The sequence below is a fragment of the Ostrea edulis genome, chromosome 10 (genome assembly GCF_947568905.1).
Source record: "Ostrea edulis chromosome 10, xbOstEdul1.1, whole genome shotgun sequence".
Lineage (NCBI taxonomy): Eukaryota > Metazoa > Mollusca > Bivalvia > Ostreida > Ostreidae > Ostrea > Ostrea edulis.
In genome coordinates, this window is record NC_079173.1 from 40,557,539 (window position 1) to 40,571,499 (window position 13,961).

The 13,961-nt window shown below is 33.1% G+C and overlaps 1 protein-coding gene across 6 annotated transcripts in view; it reads left to right on the forward strand.

Moving 5' to 3' along the window:
- The window catches only part of LOC125666098 (zinc finger CCCH domain-containing protein 10-like), a 78,893-nt gene that overhangs the window by 19,398 nt on the left and 45,534 nt on the right, over window positions 1-13,961 (forward strand). The window contains exon 1 of one of the 6 annotated variants that reach the window (XM_056151363.1): window positions 11,220-11,485. The exons of the other annotated variants lie outside the window; for them this stretch is intronic. The gene's annotated coding sequence lies outside the window, so the exon portion shown is untranslated. Of the gene's footprint in view, window positions 1-11,219; window positions 11,486-13,961 lie in introns of those variants that run through there. 6 annotated transcript variants of the gene reach the window in all.

Below are 13,961 nucleotides of genomic sequence, written 5' to 3' on the forward strand. Positions count from 1 at the left end.
CACACATATATGCACTGTACATAATATGTACGTAAGCTCTTAATGTTCCACTATAGATGATCCCAAACAATGTATTCAAAAGAAATATGGAAAATGGAAGGGGGAGACATCACTTTTAGTGTGCTAAAACAATTCTTCCTAGTTCAGCTTAGGCTACAGGTGCAAATATTCCAACCATCTTCACTTATCTGCAGACATGCAGATTCCAGCTTAAGTTACCTGTTGCACATTCAGCACACCTGAGTCATGTAACAAAGGCTTCTGTCTCGTCCATATATTCATACTAGGGTTCTCTCTCTGTAATTAGTCTTGTAGTATTGTGGGCTTTGGATTAGTCGGAATTGACATTGATATGAAGGGACATGCAATATGTATAATTATGATCATCCTGAATTTGCCAGGCATGTGAAAAATTGAAGATTGCCATAAAATACTATTCTATCTAGCTTTTGTACTACAACCTTTATACCTTGTAACAGAATGTCAAGCCATTATTCACCCTCCAAAACCCATAAATGCCCCCCCAGTATGTTAAATCCCCTGTGCGTCAGTTGTCCCATCAGATGTGGCTGACTATATAACCTTCCTTAGGTATTCAGGTCTTGTCACATAGGATGAACAAAGCAGGGGTATTGTCAGTGAGTCTGTCTGTGTGTGAGGGACATTCATTCACCAGCCATCAATGCTGGCGTGTATTGTGCTGTGATTAAGTGTGACAACCAGTAGAAGGCAACAGATGGGGTGACAGGCTGGTCGTGAATAGGATGACAGAACAATAGTTCTTAAAGGTTTGGATCTTAGGGGGCTTGTTTCTCTGATGAGAAAGAAAGAGATTCTAGACTCAAATGAATTGAATTTATCCTAAACTGCAAAAGAAATGTTGCACTACTATAAGTACTTGCGGGAAAAAAAATTCCAAGAAGATAAAAGTTTCTTATTCATGATTGACTACAAATTGCAGAGTTTGTGGAACATGGACTTTAATATACTTTCTTATAAATATGAAAATTATATATTTTCAACTTGTTTAATTTCACGATAAAAACTGATATATCAGTGTATTCAATGTGTCTGTAAGGCCTCGGTATAGGATTAAATGATGGAGGAGTTTAGTTCAACTTCAAATTTTCTTTGCAATTGACATGTCAAACTGTACACTGTAATTTAGCTACATGGAGTTATTTTTCACTGTTTTTTACTCTAGACAAAAACTGAAATTTTAAATTGCAGTGAAATTATAGCCAATAATTAATACTCCTGAAAATGGATTTATAGATAAAAGCCTGAATATACACCCACAACATGAATTTAAAGCTGAAACATATTTCATAACCACCTGTAATTAAGTTTCTACTGGATTAAAGGCTGATATCAGATCCAATTTTATTAGGAATAAAATTTATAGAATGATTCCAACAAACTATTAACATATTGAAATAAGAAAAAAAATACCCCAAACTTTCTTTTAATCAAAATGTTCATTTCAGGGAAATTGGTCATTGAAGGAGAAAACTATTTAGGGTAGTAAACATGTTGCGATAGATAAATCGATTGTGGAGTTGATAATTGCAACTGTCAAATGCCTGTGTGATCGTCACAATTTCCTTTCACTCCTCGGACTTGTTGAGCTTCCTGGTATTTGAAAGTCGGATTTTCATTCAGCGTGTGTTGACAGCAGCGTATTGTGTCAATTAATTTAGTGCCTTTGTTGCAAAGATATTAACAGGGAAAATGCATTTCTTTGTCATCTCGAGCATTTCTGCATATTATTCTGTATGATTGCCTTTCAGCGATTGACTAGTATCTGTAGTCGGACTTGATATACACTTGAACTGTATGAACTTGGTCTGGTTAATATCTAACATATTATCTGTTTCAAACCAATTAAGTTACATTTGTAAAATTGGTCAAAAGTTAACATCATTCATCATAATTATGTTTTAAAAACATTTTTTATCAAATGATGTGGCTTAATAGGATACTAATCTATATGGAGGTGTTAAGTGTAAGCTTGATAAATGCCAATTAACCTATCAAACAGTGTACGTTTAACCAATTCAGATAAAACATTCAGACTAATTTTTGGATTCAACTTTTGAGCTATGTGCATGCTTATTAGTGGTTCAGCTTTTGTACATTCAGTATATTATATTTACATTCGGTGTGCATATTGTATGTGTGTGTGTATATATATATATATACATGTATATATTCAGAAGTAAGTTAAGAAAAGTCTACACAAGTAGTATATAATTAAGTGTATAAGAATATCACTAAGCTGATAGCTAGCATTTGAGAGTATGTATATAACTATTTTTATCAATTCTTTAGGAGTATTATATAATACATACTATGTCATATCATATCATATATATATTCCTGAAGAATTTATGAAAGTAGTCCAGTGTACTCAGTCGGCTTTGTGATATTTATATGTTTGCCTCTTTCAGCGGAGACATATTGTTTTTGTACTTTAATCTGTCTGTCCGTCCATCTGTCACAAAATCTTGTGAACGCTTCTCCTCCCATATGGCTTATTGGATAGCCTTGAAACTTTGTACAATGCTTCATTGCCATTTGTAGATGTGCATACATGTTTTTGTAGGATGGGAGGACTCAATAAAATTATATATAGCAGATCTAAGAGGGGTGAAGGATGTAAAATAGCTTGTGAACACCTCTCCTATATGACTTATCTGATAGATTTGAAACTTTGTACAATGCTTCATTGCCATTTGTAGATGTGCGTATTGGTGGGAAGGGAGGATCTTAGTTACCTACAAGTTATAGTGGATCTAAGAGGTGTGGAGGATGTAAAACAGCTTGTGAATACTTCTCCTAAAGGCAATTATCTGATAGATTTGAAACTTAATTAGTATTTTGTATAATTCTTCATTGTCATTTGCAGATGTGCATATTATAGGGACAGGAGGGTCCAATTGCCAATGTAATCCTTAAAGTTATAGTGGCCGGTCTGGGGGGTGGAGGGTGTAAAATAGTTTGTGAATACTTTTCCAATGTGGCTTAACTAGGAATTCATAATGTCTTTGTTCATGCCCATGTTTTCTCCTCTATACCATGCACTACATTAAGGGGAGGAGGTCTCATTTAGAGCACTTTCAATTTGGGGAGAAATTTGTTTTTCATAAAAACAATCTGTTAATAGACTAGTGTTATTATTTTTTACGTATATATATATCTTATTTTATCTTATCTATATATATATATCTATCTATTTATCTCTCTCTCTCTCTCTCTCTCTCTATATATATATATATATATATATATATATATTTATATACTGTTTATGTAATCGTAATAGAAAGAGTTGATATCACACAGTCAAAATAATCAAATAAAAAAGCAGGAAATTATGCAGTTCCAAAATATATTCAAATCAATATTAAGGCTTTCTACATTTTAACATCCATTCTCAGTTGAATATACAAATATTAAATACCATGCCATATTCAATATTAATTTGTATTCACCTGAGGATGGATGCTAAAATCTAGAAATCCCAAGTGATTTGAATATATTTTGGAACTGCATAGTCTCCTGCCTTTTTATTTAATTATATATATAGTACAAATTGTTTCCTGCATGACTGTCATTTTAGGATATTGATTTTGATCAGTGAGGATTATATTTCATAAGCAGATCAAGTGTTTGTTTTAATTTCAATTTGAATTGGTTTTGTAAATTCATGAGTGAGCTGTAATAATTAAGGAGGTGTGTGTTCCAATAAGTTGAGAGTTTTATTATACTGCTAGGAAATGATGGACTGTGCCACTTCTCACACATATTAAATACAGAGTGTGAGGGACTGTCTATTTAAATGGCATCAATTCCAGACTACTCTCTCTTTCAAGACTTCGATGAAGGCTATGACAATCGGATTTCATGGCTGTTTGAGTTACAAGGATGCTTTAAAAACAGCATTTGTCATGTCATAAATTCATCAGGCACCATATCTGTCCAATATTGTGTGGAAATTGGTCTCTGCTATTAAAGTTTTACTGGCTGCTATACCCGTCACACAATCAAGAAAAAAGAGCCTTAACGATGCTTCAGCTAAAGTTAGAAGAGACATGCACATAAAACGTTTTGGTGATGCAAGGCAAATGATGATAACTTTTGGCTTGTGTTGTAGGTTACTGCTGCGGAGTAATGGGAGTTCGGGCAGTAGCAGTTCTTCTAGTCGGAGAATGAAGTAGAAAACTTATTTTTCTGTTGTAGTTGCTATTGACAGAAACAGTACATATATTCATAAGCTCAACACTTCACTGCAATATTGACTTATCTTTTGGTGTACTATGCTGTGTGTTCAATTTATCTTTTGGTAATAAGATTGTCACATCCAATACTGGCATCACCCGGATTGCAGAAACTAATTTCTTTGTGTACGACAGATTCATTTATAGTTGTGTATTCTGTTTCCGCTAATACTTTGTGTCAACATATGGCATTTTGTGTAGCAGTGGGAAGTATCTTGATTGTCATGCTAATTATAATCAGAAAAAAAGGGAAAGGATTTTAGCCCGATTGCAAACCTGTAATCATATTACCCAGAAGTCGTAATGGGAACGAATTCCACAGATGCTTCTTAGTATGAATTAAGCCTTTGTCCACACAAGATGTCCCTTGTTATATTTCTTGAATAGATTTGATCCACAATCCCTTCCAGGAGGAACTATATCTGATAATTTCCTGTCATGGTTTTAATTAAACAAACCAGAAAATATTTCTCGCTTTGGAGATTTCTTATACTTCAACATTCTCTATATGACTAAACGTTGTAGTCCCAGATGCACCGGAGTTTAAAAGCAGCAATTAAGGGTTCAGTTTTGTTGCAATGTGCTCAGTTTCAGTCTCAGTCTTGAAATCATCTGAGTCCCTTTCTGTCATAACTGTTGGCCGTAAATTTTTTGAACATTTTCAGGCTCTGCTCTTGATTTTGGTATGTTACATGTATGCATACATGGGTAAAGGGGAAGAAAAGTCATAAATTCCATGGAGTTTGAGGGACATAATATCTTAAAACCATCAAAATTAATGCCTCAAAAATCTCCTTTACTCCTGGGTATCAAGCAGTCAAACAGTTGGCATTATAAGCCCTTTTCCAACACTGATTCCATTACCCAAGGATTTTATAAAGTTTCATGCCCCAGGGTAAAGCTATTAAAGTTGGTTATAAAAACTCATTATTACATAGAAAATCTTGACTTCTGGACATCAAGCAGTAAATCTGCTGACAAGATTGTAAATGATCGAGCACTGAGTCCTATACCAAAACTGAAATTCATGACCCATGGGTTCAGGGTTCGTGCGGCCAGGGTGGAGCTTTTTTAGAAAATTTTATTTACATCAGGAGATGAAAAAGTCAAAATGTTTGCTTAATTATATTATAAGCAGAAGTCCACTTACTAAATATGAAATTCACGACCCCCAGACTTTTGCAGTCCTCATAGGGTGGAACCAATAGCTGCTTAATTTGATTCGAGAAACTTAATTCATTTAATTCACAAACCCATGTAGATGATGCAGATATGTTGCTCTGTGGGAAAATCTTGAGACAGACATTTTCCCAGAGAGCTACAGATCTTCATCGAAGCCATGTGCAGCTACATCAGGGTATATAGGGTCAACGTTTATCATTGTAGCGAAGAGGTGAAGAATATCCTTTTAAAATCTTCCTCTGAAAAACAGATGACCAATGTTGTGACTCGGGTGAGTGTTGTGGTCCATCTGCCTCTTGTTTTTCTTTTAACTGTTAACAGATATACGAAGTAATTCCTAAACTGTTGGAGAATTTGTGAAAAACGCACACATTTATAAATTCCCGTGGGTGGAGGTAGTAATTACATGTATATACTTGCAGGCCCCTCACTACTGTTTGATTGTATCACGTAAAGGAGATAAATGACAAGATTTTTGTTATGTTTTTGGATAGTATTTTTTACATGATTATCCATGAATACTTTGTAATTTTTAATATTAATCCAATTGTAAGTCCAATTAAGAGTTAAACTGTTTTTAAAAAGATGCGATACAACAGACTGCGAAACGGAACGTAAATGGTGTAAACATCATTTGACTACGAATATTTAGCATCAGCTGGGTTCTAACATCAAACTTTATGAACTTTAGAGAAAATCATTTTTGATATATGTATGACAATTGAGATATTAGTGTTTATACTGTGTTAGGTATATTAAGTCAACAATTTTTAATAAGATTAGAATTATTGAGATCTTCACAAGTCATGTTGGCAGGTTTTATTAATAGATATTTATATCATACATCAAATTATAGATATTTATATCATACATCAAATTATAGATATTTATATCATACATAAAATTATAGATATTTATATCATACATCAAATTATAGATATTTATATCATACATCAAATTATAGATATTTATATCATACATCAAATTATAGATATTTATATCATACATCAAATTAAAGATATTTATATCATACATCAAATTATAGATATTTATATCATACATCAAATTATAGATATTTATATCATACATCAAATTATAGATATTTATATCATACATCAAATTAAAGATATTTATATCATACATCAAATTATAGATATTTATATCATACATCAAATTATAGATATTTATATCATACATCAAATTAAAGATATTTATATCATACATCAAATTATAGATATTTATATCATACATCAAATTATAGATATTTATATCATACATCAAATTAAAGCAGAATTTGGATTTTAGAACCTATAGCTCTTACAAACAAAACACCTTTTTATCAATCGAGAAAAAAATCCAGAAAAAAAAATCATATTACTTGAGAGTTTCTATATGACTCATTTGAGGGTGAAATCATACTTCATATAAGGTGCTGTGAGTTAAAAATTATTCAATTGTAGAGCCATGGCCACCTTAATTTTCTCAAATCAGAGTGAATATTATATACATATGTATATATATTGACATTCACATCTAAATATATACACATTCACATCTAATTTAATCGCAGCATTTGAATGGCAAATCCTTGATAGTTCTACATCCAATATCATTAACTGATATAGTGATTCTAGAGCATCTTAACCTAATGACTGGTGTATTGTGATGGCCAGATTAAGGAGGTACTCTACATCATCATAATGGCTGACTTCCTGTTAAAACATGGATGAAAATATAGATATTAGCAAGATTTGTCTATATTCATTTCAAAAATCATCATCTAGCTGAGTAGCTCAGTAGATTAGCACGCCAACTGCTGAACCGTAGATCGCAGATTCGAATCCAGCAGGGGTTTTAAATTAATTTTTTTCCGGATTGTTTTCTACTAAAACTGTATTTTTTGACTAAACAAAATAAATTTGAAAGTTTTCAATTTCAAATTATTGTTGTAAATATATATCCTCCACTTTTCATCTACATCAAATTTGCCTGGTGTAGTATATACCTCCTTAAGAGATTTATTGTTGGTGGTGGTGGTGGGTTGAGGTGTGAAAAATGCTGATGAAATTTAAGTTTTTAGATATGATAATACTTACTATTTTTTGATTATTTTTGTGATTATAATGCAAGCTTAAGGGAATTTCTTAACATGTCATGAGTTAAAAACAGTACAATTCTGGTTTAATTTGTATCTTATATCTACATTGAAGATAAAGGTTACATTACAACTCTTAGAGAATATTTAGAATTTAAATACATTATGTATTCCATCAAGCATTTCCACCACTTTCTCACATTACAGGTTTTGTAAATATTTTTTAAGCAAAGTAATATGTACATGTATAATTCTTTTTGGCAAAAATATGACAATATACATTTAGTGCTAATTTCCTTTAAAATACACTGAAAAAACAACAGTGATACATTTATTCAAAATTGATTATATTGATTATATTTGTTAGATAGGTCATTTGGGAATTTATAGATGTACTGTATGATCACAATGGTGTGATTGTATAAAATTTCTAATGTGTCTTTTAATCTCATGTGAAATAAAAATCTGCACAAACAGAGAGAAACGTGGCAATTTAACACAATTCAAATAAGATTAAAACCAGTTATATTTGCATCCAGTGAAGAAATGTTGAAATTAATTCTCATGCAGCCTAGATGTGTATATAATCGGAGCACATGTTTCGTGTGATTAGTGTGCAGGCGGAGAATCGGAGAGTCGTGGCTGGCACTGAGTTATGGGGTTTAGAGTTAGTTGTCTGGTAGTTTCTATAAGATTCTATAAGCTTGTAGAAAAATCTAGGGAGTACTGCTTACATTGTATGGTAAATTTCATCACGGAGATAATGATGCTCCATATTAAAGTTTTGCAAGTTTTGCTGCCAGAAAACAATTGTAACAGATTAATGCAGCTTGTCTCCGTGATGTCTGCCAATAATGGAGGAATTTAAAACTAGTATATATAAATTAAGATACGCAGAAGAATCAATCCATTCTGTCTGAATTTATTTGATAAATATATGCCAGTATATGGGGAAACCATGAAATTGTGTGTGCATGTACTTTCAGGTGTATATAACTTACGTAACTGTATAAATCTCCTTAATTTTCTTAAATTATTCCACACTTTGTAATGCATGGCCTCCTCGCCAAGTCCCACAGTGTTTACACAGCCAGTTATTTCCTATGCTAATTAGTACTGTAGTGCTGTTGGTGATTTGATACTAATGGAGAACATTGGATTATTAATTAAGGTCTGTTGTGCAGTGACTGTGCTATAAAATATTGTATATTTGAAATATATGAAAATTAGAAGTATGATTTCTGTAAGGGATATATGCTTAACTTGGTGGAGAGGTTGAAATACATGTCATAAAAAATGTGCAGCTTGAGTAATCAGATTGCAGTTCATATTTTAGCTATTTTAATTAAGACTAGTTAAATGTAATGCAATATGCCAGGTGGAAATTGGCTTATACACATATGTAACAATATATGCCAATTTGAAGTTTATCTGTCATATACTTATCTGCAGTATTCTGCACTCGGTAGATTATTACCTGATTTACTGGTCATCAGGTGAAGTAAATACAGCTAGGTCTTTAACAGGAGCTGCATACACAGTTCTAATTGTTGAGTGAACATTACGTAACAGTGATTCAGAAGTTGTTCCCCAGACTACGATCACTGCAGGCCTTATAGTGACAACTGGCAGTTCCTTATACTTGTGGTGTTAGAATCGCGTGAATATATTCAAAAGTAGTGGACTTTTTTAGTGCGACCTCCAATGGTCAGGTCCCATGTCATTGAATCGTTTGGAACGAGACCTTACATCCGACAGGTCTCGTACGTCATGTTAGGGATTCATTAACACGATCAAAAACTGACTGATAAATAGCCCAGAGTGCAGAACATACTTATAATTAAATATAAATCCTTGGCTCTCTCACTTACAGCCGGTGATGTCGCTGTACGAGAGAAAAGATTCCCGAAGGGTTGTGGTAGTTGATCCATACAACAAACATTTTCTCTCCTGTTTATTTCGTGTGTATTGCACTGCGTATTATTTCTTGTAATGAAGGGAATGCACAAAAAGGGGGGATAATTTAGATGTAGTGAAAATACAGGGGACCTAGCTGTTTAAAAAGTCACAATTTAGAAAAATGCTTCATATTTAATGTGGATTTATTTTAAAACATGATGACCTGAGTATAAACCAGGAACGGGACAGTGGGATGTTAATTAAAGGATACAGGAAAATTTTCTTTTAAAATCTTGTTATCAAGAACACAAGATACCATGTATTTTATTCATCCCCCCCCACCCACCCTCGGGGTAAATAAAGACTGCATTGCCTTAATTTATTCGGACATCTACAATAGGAGTCTAAATTTTTTACAATGGCAATGTACATGTATGCAAGAAATTATTAATTTATTCGAACTGTGACACATATAATTTGTGCCAGCTAGCTAACTTCATGATTGAAGCAGTACATCAGCTAATTATATACCGGGCACACAGTGAAGTTGCGCAGGGTATAATGTTTTTGACCCATCCTTCAGTCCCTTTTATGTTAGCGCATCTCCTCTGAGACTGCTCAACAGAATTTCGTGAAACTTTGAACAAGGATACACTGTGTAGATGTGCATATTCCCAGGAAATTCTGATTCAATAATTTTTCTTAGAGTTATGTCCCTTTTGAACTTAGAATTTCCAGTCCGTCAGTTCTGTTCTTGATTGTCAGTGCAACTCTTCTGAGACCACTGAACAGAATTTTGTGAAACTTTGTAGTTAATAAGAACCCACTGTGTAGATGTGCATATTCCCAGGAAATTCTGATTCAATAATTTTTCTGGGAGTTATGCTCCTTTTGAACTTAGAATTTTGAGCCCGTCTGTCCTGTTCTTGCAGTATTGCATAGCATTACCATGCATTCATTATGTGAGGCATTAATTGTCAAGCAATGTTGGAGCGTGGGGTGTGTGAGCTTGCTCACCTCTGCTTTCTTTCATTATACTGTCGTGCCTTGATCAAGTGTATATTTTTTCACAAATGAAATTTCTTCTTGTATTAATTAGATTCTATACATCTTTTCTGTTGACATTCAGATTCATGCAACTACTGTACATTCATGGGGACATTGATGGCTATCTGCATTTCAATTCAAAAAAATGTTAAATGTAAAAACATTGGAAATGTGTTATATATAGGAATAAGATCATCAAAAATCTTATCTAGACTGACAGTTAAAGTACAGCTTGTCAAATTGTTATGTAAGTATCCTTTAATACTGTACATATATAGATATAATGATTCAAATTTATTCAAACCGTAGGCTCACATGCAGTAGGGGTTTCCCAAATTATGAATTTAATTCTATATATCTCTTCTATACTAGACCAATATACCTTAACAGTTTGTTATTTATGAGTTAAATTGTTACGTAGAAATTTAATTAGTTTCAAATGGAAACAGTTATTTAAAGAATCATTCAGTCATATTCTTTTTATATTTGCCAAATTGTTTTTATCAAGTATATAAATATTTATAATAGTCTTGCTTTGCACATGTTAAGGGGGAAAAATTTAGCTAAGAGTGCAATCATTGTTGCAAACTCCTACTCCCGTTTCACAATGTATTATTCACCGACTGGTTTCATTTCCTGATCATTTTTACTCAGCAAATAAACTTTTGTCCAGGGTGTTAATCTACATGGCTTCAATTTCCAAGCAGCCAACTGGAAAATAAATATTTTTATCCAAACCACAGAATATATAGCCACGGGGGCAGATTGTGTGAGGGAGATAGGGATCTGATGTTGCCTTGTCAAAAATGAGTTGTATCAGCTCTGTAAATGATATTATCTATCTGTTCAGGGGGAGATAAGTCTATCTGTAAACATGAAATTGTGGAATGTTTACTCAATGATCTACATTTGAAGTACATCGTCTTGCGCGTTTCGTGGAGTTTTTGTTCGAAGGAAGTAATTTTTACAAGATTTGTTTTTGCAGGTAATGTGTTTTGTTTTAATGGCAGCATGTTTATTGTTTTTCATCTTCAGATTGTACAAATCGTTTTTGGTTGAATGTAAAGCTTTCAGATAGATCATTTGCTGTGTATATGCTATAAATGTCTTATCAAAATTAACCTGTACATAATTGTATGAAGACTGCAGTTCTCAGCTGTTTGGCTCAAGCAAATAAAGTTTCAGTTTCCTCGCATTAAATATGCATGCATGCATCCTATATCCAGTGAATGAAATTCATATTCATATTATAAACTCGGTAAATTTTGTATCGGAAAAATGTTTGACTGTTTTACATTATCTGCAGCCTTCATTACATATAATCTTGCAAACCAGACTATAGATTAACGAAGAATGAATTATTTCAATGATTTTGATACCCCTATAACTACAGAAGGATATAAAATTAAAATGTTGATTGTACTTTAGAATGCCTTTTCTGTTGTTCCAGGGGGGGGTCTTATTAAGTGTGATCAGCATCGTAATTAGTTAATAATTGATTAGGCAAACATGTTGCTCTTCAGGTGTACAATGATACCAATATCATTTTGTGATTAATACACAGAGGCAAACAGAATGAAAGGTTTTATGAGAGCACTCCAAGGGAAATGCTTCTGTTGACATTGCATTAATAGAAACTGAAGTTTGCATCGATATATTAAGAGAAAACTTGTTGGTTCTTGTGGAGGCAGGCAGTAGGAGGTGTTTATTTGTTTAACCATTGTTTTTTGTGAATTTAATCATTATTATGATTTACAGTGTTCTCAGATGGTCCACTAATTTTTGCAGAAGTGTGATGTGATTGTGTCGATATTAAAATTGATGAATTTATAGGATTTTATTTTTGCACTGAGGCAGGAAGCTCAGAGCTGATGACTGCCTTGATGGGTGCAATGGACTTTTATAATGTTATAAATTTATTACTTGCCAAAGAGTACCTCACAGCAATTTGGAAACAATATATTATTATAGTGATGAGTTAATGTGTATATGGCCGGGTGTATGTTGGTTTGAAAGGACATGCATACTCGGGATAATTCCAGAAATTGAATTATATTAAATGTATAGCATTTCTGTATATATAATGACATTTCAGCATATTTTCAGTACCGATGTAATTCACCTGAATCAGACATTTCAAGTGCGAGCTATCCTAATTAATGGTTGTTGCTTACATGTATGTACAAATGTCATTGACTTCTGTCCATTTTCTCATTGATCGTGGTCGATATTTCCACGGAAATGTTTAGGAATGCTGCAATATTTTGTTGATTATTGTTGATATAATTGCGGGAACTTGATTCAGATAATGAGATTGCAGCTACAATAATTGAGAGTGAAGTGCACACATAAAACAACAGTTTAAGCTTGAAGGCCTTAGTCTCATGCAGCGCTCTTCTGTTGGGAGTCTAATTTCGTGAATTCATGTTCGAGTGGTATAAACATTTTGTTGTTGGTAATCCTATAATGGTATTATAAAGCACAAATAGTGCCAATTTATTAAAATCTGGAGGCAGGGGTTTGAAAGGAAGGTAATTGAATTTCAAGCTTTAAAGCTCAAATTGTTAATGTAACTGAAACTGGATTCTTGTTGAAATCCTTAGATAATGCAAAAGGGGTGTTCAGTCTTCCCAATAAAGGTGGCATCTGATGTTGTGTTTGAAATTCCAGGTGTCCTGTGTTTGAGATTAGTTTTGTCACCACGAGCCCAGGTTTTCTGGATGTTCAGAGGGAGAGAGTATTCTGCTACTGACTGCTCTCGTTTATGTCGTGGTATGTTGTGTATGTGAAATCTATTGACAATGGCTGATATCAGGTGTCTCAAAATGACCAACCTGTGACATATTTGTAATTCTTCATGATGAGGTGCATAATTACACTGCATAAAAAAGAAATTGAAAGGTAAAAATACAATGTATATAGAAAGTTTACTGGGGGGGGGAGAGAGCAATTATTTTATAAAATTTTCAGAAAGAGAAAATCGAGTGCTACATTGTGAATCTACATGCATGATTATAATTATAGTAATTTTCTTCATTAGGTTAAATATCCAAACATTGAAATTGAGCTGAAATATAACAAGCCATATAAACTGAATGTAGAAAGAAGGAATGAAATGAGCAGGCTGGCTTGAGTGATGGATGATAGTTGATAGAAAAACTAGCTTTAGCTTCGACTGGAGGACATCAAATTCAATGTAACTATATATTTACTGTAGTAGTGCGGAGGTTTTCTCCATGAATTTAAGTTTCATTTAACATTTTGATATCTTGCGTCTTTCCCAATAATTGTATGGATGTTGCCAGTGAAAAGGAATGATCTATAAAATATAAATCAATTGGATTAGTTGTAGGCTCTTTGTGGTTCAGATCGAGTTACAGCTGCTCTTTCAATGACAATTATTTTTTTTTTTTCATAGATAAGAACTGTAAGAATGGCTGTCACAGGTCTGAAGAATATTT